Source organism: Panulirus ornatus, chromosome 30 (genome assembly GCF_036320965.1).
Source record: "Panulirus ornatus isolate Po-2019 chromosome 30, ASM3632096v1, whole genome shotgun sequence".
Classification (NCBI taxonomy): Eukaryota; Metazoa; Arthropoda; class Malacostraca; order Decapoda; family Palinuridae; genus Panulirus; species Panulirus ornatus.
Genome location: NC_092253.1, coordinates 15,454,266 through 15,462,506, shown reverse-complemented (window position 1 = coordinate 15,462,506; position 8,241 = coordinate 15,454,266).

The window sequence follows — 8,241 nt, the reverse complement described above, 5'->3', positions numbered from 1 at the left end:
ATTTGCGTGTGTGGACGTATGTATATACATGTGTATGGGGGTGGGTTGAGCCATTTTCTTTCGTCTGTTTCCTTGCGTTACCTCGCAAACGCGGAAGACAGCGACAAAGCAAAAAAAAAAAAAAAAAAAAAAAAAATATATATATATATATATATATATATATATATATATATATATATATATATATATAAACCAGGTATTCCCAATCACCAGTCCTTTTTCAGCACATAAATCTACAGGCTCCTCACCATTTCCACTTACAACACTGAACACCCCATGTATACCAATTATCCCTCAACTGCCACATTACTCACCTTTGCATTCAAATCACCCATCACTATAACCCGGTCTTTTGCATCAAAACGACTAACACACTCATTTAGCTGCTCCCAAAAAACTTGCCTCTCATGATCTTTCTTCTCATGCCTAGGTGCATATGCACCACAATAATCACCCATCTCTCTCCATCAACTTTCAGTTTTACCTACTTCAATCTAGAATTTACTTTCTTACACTCTACCACATACTCCCACCACTCCTGTTTCAGGAGTAGTGCTACTCCTTCCCTTGCTCTTGTCCTCTCACTAACCCCTGACTTTACTCCCAAGACATTCCCAAACCACTCTTCCCCTTTACCCTTGAGCTTCGTTTCACTGAGAGCCAAAACATCCAGGTTCCTTTCCTCAAACATACAACCTATCTCTCCTTTTTTCTCATTTTGGTTACATCCACACACATTTAGAGACCCCATTCTGAGCCTTCGAGGAGGATGAGCACTCCCCGCGTGACTCCATCTTCTGTTTCCCCTTTTAGAAAGTTAAAATACAAGGAAGGAGGGTTTCTGGCCCCACGCTCCCGTCCCCTTTAGTCGCCTTCTACGACACGTAAGGAATGCGTGGGAAGTATTCTTTCTCCCCTCCTTGTATTTTAACATTCTAAAAGGGGAAACAGAAGAAGGAGTCACGCGGTGAGTGCTCATCCTCCTCGAAAGCTCAGATTGGGGTGTGTAAATGTGTGTGGATGTAACCAAGATGAGAAAAAAAGGAGGTATAGGTAGTATGTTTGAGGAAAGGAGCCTGGATGTTTTGGCTCTTTGTGAAACGAAGCTCAAGGGTAAAGGGGAAGAGTGGTTTAGGAATGTCTTGGGAGTAAATTCAGGGGGTTAGTGAGAGGACAAGAGCAAGGTAAGGAGTAGCACTACTCCTGAAACAGGAGTGATGGGAGTGTGTGATAGAGTGTAAGAAAATAAACTCTAGATTGATATGGGTAAAACTGAAAGTTGATGGAGAGATATGGGTGATTATTGGTGAATATGTACCTAGGCATGAGAAGAAAGATCATGAGAGGCAAGTGTTTTGGAAATAGCTGAGTGAGTGTGTTAATAGTTTTCATGAACGAGACCGGGTTATAGTTATTGGTGATTTGAATGCAAAGGTAAATAATGTGGCAGTTGAGGGAATAATTGATGCTGAAAAAGGACCGGTGATTCGAAATACCTGGTTTAAATATATATATATATATATATATATATATATATATATATATATATATATATATATATATATATATATATATATATATATATATATATATATATATATATATATAAGTATATGTATGTAAGTAGGAGAGATGGCCAGAGAGAGTTATTGGATTACGTGTTAATTGATAGGCGCGCGAAAGAGAGAATTTTGGGTGTTAATGTGCTGAGAGGTGCAACTGGAGGGATGTCTGATCATTATCTTGTGGAAGCAAAGGTGAAGATTTGTAGAGGTTTTCAGAAAAGAAAAGAGAATGTTGGGGTGAAAAGTGTGGTGAGAGTATGTGAGCTTGGGAAGGAGAATTGTGTGAGGAAGTACCAGGAGAGAATGAGTACAAAATGAAAAAATGTGAAAACAGAGGAGGTAAGGGAAAATGGGGAGGAATAACATATATTTAGGGAAGCAGTGATGGCTTGCGCAAAAGATGATTATGGCATGAGAAGCGTGGGAGTTGGGAAGATTAAAAAGGGTAGTGAGTGGTGGGATAAAGAAGGAAGATTATTAGTGAAAGAGAAGAGAGAGCCATTTGGACGATTTTTGCAGGGAAATTATGCAAATGAGTGGGAAATGTATAAAAGAAAGAGGCAGGAGGTCAAGAGAAAGCTGCAAGAAGTGAAAAAGAGGGCAAGTGAGAGTTGGGGTGAGAGAGTATCATTAAATTTTAGAGAGAATGCAAAGATGTTTTGAAGGAGGTAAATAAAGTGCGTAAGACAAGGGTACAAATGGGAACATCAGTGAAGTGGGCTAACAGGGAAGTGATAGCAAGTAGTGGTGATGTGAAAAGGAGATGGAGTGAGTACTTTCAAGGTTTGTTGAAGGTGTTTGATGATAGAGTGGCAGATATAGGGTGTTTTGGTCGAGGTGATGTGCAAAGTGAGAGGGTTATGGAAAATGATTTGGTAAACATAGAAGAGGTAGTAATAGCTTTGCGAAAGATGAAAGCCGGCAAGGCAGCGGATGTGAATGGAATTGAGGTGGAATTAATTAAAAAAGGGGATGACTGTATTGTTGACTGGTTGGTAAGGTTATTTAATGTATGTATGACTCATGGTGAGGTGCTTGAGGATTGGCGGAATGCATGCATAGTGCCATTGTGCAAAGGCAAAGGGGATAGAAGTGAGTGCTCAAATTACAGAGGTATATGTTTGTTGAGTATTCCTGTGAAGTTATATGGGAGGGTATTGATTGAGAGGGTGAAGGCATGTACAGAGAATCAGACTGGGGAAGAGCAGTGTGGTTTCAGAAGTGGTAGAGGATGTGTGGATCAGGTGTTTATATTAAAGAATGTATGTGAGAAATACTTAGAAAAGCAAATGGATTTGTATGTAGCATTCATGGATTTGGAGAAGGTATATGATGGAGTTGATAGAGATCCTCTGTGGAAGGTATTAAGAATATATAGTGGGGGAGTCAAGTTGTTAGATGCTGTGAAAAGATTTTATCGAGGATGTAAGGCATGTCTACGTGTAGAAAGAGAGAAAAGTGATTGTTTTCAGTGAATGTAGGTTTGCGGTAGGGTTGTGTGATGTCTCCATGGTTGTTTAATCTATTTATGGATGGGGTTGTTAGGGAGGTGAATGCAAGAGTTATGGAAAGAGGGACAAGCATGCAGTCTGTTGTTGATGAGAGAGCCTGGGAAGTGAGTCAGTTGTTGTTCGCCGATAAAACAGCGCTGGTGGCTAATTCATGTGAGAAACTGCAGAAGCTGGTGACTGAGTTTGGTAAAGTGTGTGAAAGTAGAAAACTGAGAGTAAATGTGAATAAGAGCAAGGTTATTAGGTATAGTAGGGTTGAGGGACAAGTTAATTGGGATGTAAGTTTGAATGGAGAAAATCTGGAGGAAGTGAAGTGTTTTACATAACTGGGAGTGGATTTGGAGGCGGATGGAACCATGGAAACGGAAGTGAATCATAGGGTGGAGGAGGGGGCGAAAATTCTGGGAGCATTGAAGAATGTGGAAAAGAAAAGACACAAAAGGCTCCATTCGTTCACACTCAGTCTCTAGCTGTCATGTAATAATGCACCGAAACCACAGCTCCCTTTCCACATCCAGGCCCCACACAACTTTCCATGGTTTACCCCAGACGCTTCACATGCCCTGGTTCAATCCATTGACAGCACGTCGACCCCGGCATACTACATCGTTCCAATTCACTCTATTCCTTGCATGCCTTTCATCCTCCTGCATGTTCAGGCCCCGATCACTCAAAATCTTTTCCACTCCATCTTTCCACCTCCAATTTGGTCTCCCACTTCTCGTTGCCTCCACCTCTGACACATACATCCTCTTGGTCAATCTTTCCTCACTCATTCTCTCAATGTGACCAAACCATTTCAAAACACCCTCTTCTGCTCTGTCAACCATACTCATTTTGTTTCCACACATCTCTCTCAACCTTACATTACTTACTCGATCAAACCACCTCACACCACATATTGGCCTCAAACATCTCATTTCCAGCACATCCACGATCCTGCACACAACTCTATCCATAGCCCACGCCTCACAACCATACAACATTGTTGGAACCACTATTCCTTCAAAAATAACCAATTTTGCTTTCCGAGATAATGTTCTCGACTTCCAAACATTCTTCAAGGCTCCCAGAATTTTCGCCGCCTCCCCCACCCTATGATTCATTTCCGCTTCCATCGTTCCATCCGCTGCCAGATCCACTCCCAGAAATCTAAATCACTTTACTTCCTCCAATTTTTCTCCATTCAAACTTACCGCCCAATTCACTTGTCTCTCAACCGTAATGACCTAATATGCTTGCTCTTATTCACATTTACTCTTAACTTTCTCTTTCACACACTTTACCAAACTCAGTCAACAGCTTCTGCAGTTTCTTATATGAATCAGCCACCAGCGCTATATCATCAGCGAACATCATTCTTCAAAGCAAACACCTGATGCACACATCCTCTACCACTTCTGAAACCACACTGCTCTTCCCCAATCTGATGCTCTGTATATGCCTTCACCCTCTCAATCAATACCCTCTCGTATAATTTACCAGGAATACTCAACAAACTTATACCTCTGTAATTTGAGCATTCACTCTTATCCCCTTTGCCTTTGTGCAATGGCACTATGCAAGAATTCCGCTAATCATCAGTCACCTCACCATGAATCATACATACATTAAATAACCTTACCAACCAGTCAACAATACAGTCACCCCCTTTTTTAATAAATTCCACTGCAATACCATCCAAACCTGCTGCCTTGCCGGCTTTCATCTTACGTAAAGCTTTTACTACCTCTTCTCTATTTACCAAATCATTTTCCCTAACTCTCTCACTTTGCACAAGACCTCGACCAAAACACCCTATATCTGCCACTCTATCATCAAACACATTCAACAAACCTTCAAAATACTCACTCCATCTCCTTCTCACATCACCACTACTTGTCATCACCTCCCTATTAGCCCCCTTCACTGAAGTTCCCATTTGCTCCCTTGTCTTACGCACTTTATTTACCTCCTTCCAAAACATCTTTTTATTCTCCCTGAAATTTAATGATACTCTCTCACCCCAACTCTCATTTGCCCTCTTTTTCACCTCTTGCACCTTTCTCTTGACCTCCTGCCTGTTTCTTTTATACCTCTCCACTCATTTGCATTTTTTCCCGTGCAAAACTCGTCCAAATGCCTCTCTCTTCTCTTTCACTAATAATCTTACTTCTTCATGCCACCACTCACTACCTTTTCTAATCAACCCTCCTCCCACGCTTCTCATGCAAAAAGCATCTTTTGCGCAAGCCATCACTGCTTGCCTAAATACATCCCATTCCTCCCCCACTTCCCTTACCTCCTTTGTTCTCACCTTTTTCCATTCTGTACTCAGTCTCTCCTTGTACTTCCTCACACAAGTCTCCTTCCCAAGCTCACTTACTCTCACCACTCTCTTCACCCCAACGTTCTCTCTTCTTTTCTGAAAATCCCCACAAATCTTCACCTTCGCCTCCACAAGGTAATGATCAGACATCCCTCCAGTTGCACCTCTCAGCACATTAACATCCCAAAGTCTCTCTTTCGTGCGTCTATCAATTAACACGTAATCCAATAACTGTCTCTGGCCATCTCTCCTACTTACATACGTGTACTTCTTTTCTTTTTCTTTTAAACTAATCGCCATTTCCCGCATTAGCAAGGTAGCGTTAAGAACAGAGGACTGGGCCTTTTTTGGAATATCCTCACCTGGCCCCCTCTGTTCCTTCTTTTGGAAAATTAAAAAGAAAAAAAAGGAGAGGGAGGATTTCCAGCCCCTGCTCCCTCCCCTTTTAGTCGCCTTCTACGACACGCAGGGAATACGTGGGAAGTATTCTTAATTCCCTATCCCCAGGGATAATACGTATACTTATATAAATATATATATATATATATATATATATATATATATATATATATATATATATATATATATATATATATATATATATATATATATATATATATATATATATATATATATATATATATATATGTATATGTATATATATATAGATATATATATACATATACATATATATACATTCATTTATGTATTTACTTTATTTTGCTTTGTCGCTGTCTCACGCGTTAGCGAGGTAGAGCGAGGAAACAAACAAGAGAATGTCCCAACCCACCTACACACACATGTATATACATGCACGTCCACACATGCAATTATACATACCTATACATCTCAACGCATACATAAATATAAACACACGTACATTTTTTTTTTTTTTTTTTTTTTTTTTTTTTTTTACTTTGTCGCTGTCTCCCGCGTTTGCGAATTAGCGCAAGGAAACAGACGAAAGAAATGGCCCAACCCCCCCCCCCCCATACACATGTATATACATACGTCCACTCACGCAAATATACATACCTACACAGCTTTCCATGGTTTACCCCAGACGCTTCACATGCCTTGATTCAATCCACTGACAGCACGTCAACCCCGGTATACCACATCGCTCCAATTCACTCTATTCCTTGCCCTCCTTTCACCCTCCTGCATGTTCAGGCCCCGATCACACAAAATCTTTTTCACTCCATCTTTCCACCTCCAATTTGGTCTCCCTCTTCTCCTTGCTCCCTCCACCTCCGACACATATATCCTCTTGGTCAATCTTTCCTCACTCATTCTCTCCATGTGCCCAAACCACTTCAAAACACCCTCTTCTGCTCTCTCAACCACGCTCTTTTTATTTCTACACAACTCTCTTACCCTTACGTTACTCAGTCGATCAAACCACCTCACACCACACATTGTCCTCAAACATCTCATTTCCAGCACATCCATCCTAGTGCGCACAAATCTATCCATAGCCCACGCCTCGCAACCATACAACATTGTTGGAACCACTATTCCTTCAAACATACCCATTTTTGCTTTCCGAGATAATGTTCTCGACTTCCACAGCATTCTTCAAGGCCCCCAGAATTTTCGCCCCCTCCCCCACCCTATGATCCACTTCCGCTTCCATGGTTCCATCCGCTGCCAGATCCACTCCCAGATATCTAAAACACTTCACTTCCTCCAGTTTTTCTCCATTCAAACTCACCTCCCAATTGACTTGACCCTCAACCCTACTGTACCTAATAACCTTGCTCTTATTCACATTTACTCTTAACTTTCTTCTTCCACACAGTTTACCAAACTCAGTCACCAGCTTCTGCAGTTTCTCACACGAATCAGCCACCAGCGCTGTATCATCAGCGAACAACAACTGACTCACTTCCCAAGCTCTCTCATCCCCAACAGACTTCATACTTGCCCCTCTTTCCAAAACTCTTGCATTTACCTCCCTAACAACCCCATCCATAAACAAATTAAACAACCATGGAGACATCACACACCCCTGCCGCAAACCTACATTCACTGAGAACCAATCACTTTCCTCTCTTCCTACACGTACACATGCCTTACATCCTCGATAAAAACTTTTCACTGCTTCTAACAACTTTCCTCCCACACCATATATTCTTAATACCTTCCACAGAGCATCTCTATCAACTCAATCATATGCCTTCTCCAGATCCATAAATGCTACATACAAATCCATTTGCTTTTCTAAGTATTTCTCACATACATTCTTCAAAGCAAACACCTGATCCACACATCCTCTACCACTTCTGAAACCACACTGCTCTTCCCCAATCTGATGCTCTGTACATGCCTTCACCCTCTCAATCAATACCCTCTCATATAATTTACCAGGAGTGCTCAACAAACTTATACCTCTGTAATTTGAGCACTCACTCTTATCCCCTTTGCCTTTGTACAATGGCACTATGCACGCATTCCGCCAATCCTCAGACACCTCACCATGAGTCATACATACATTAAATAACCTTACCAACCATTCAACAATACAGTCACCCCCTTTTTTAATAAATTCCACTGCAATACCATCCAAACCTGCTGCCTTGCCGGCTTTCATCTTCCGCAAAGCTTTCACTACCTCTTCTGTTTACCAAATCATTTTCCTAACCCACTCACTTTGCACACCACTTTCGACCAAAACACCCTATATCTGCCACTCTATCATCAAACACATTCAGCAAACCTTCAAAATACTCACATCCATCTCCTTCTCACATCACCACTACTTGTTTTTAACGTGATTAAACAAGGTATTTGATTCTAGTCCCGTTCTTATACTCTCTTTATGTTGCTTAAGTCTAACAGAAAGATCCTTACCAGT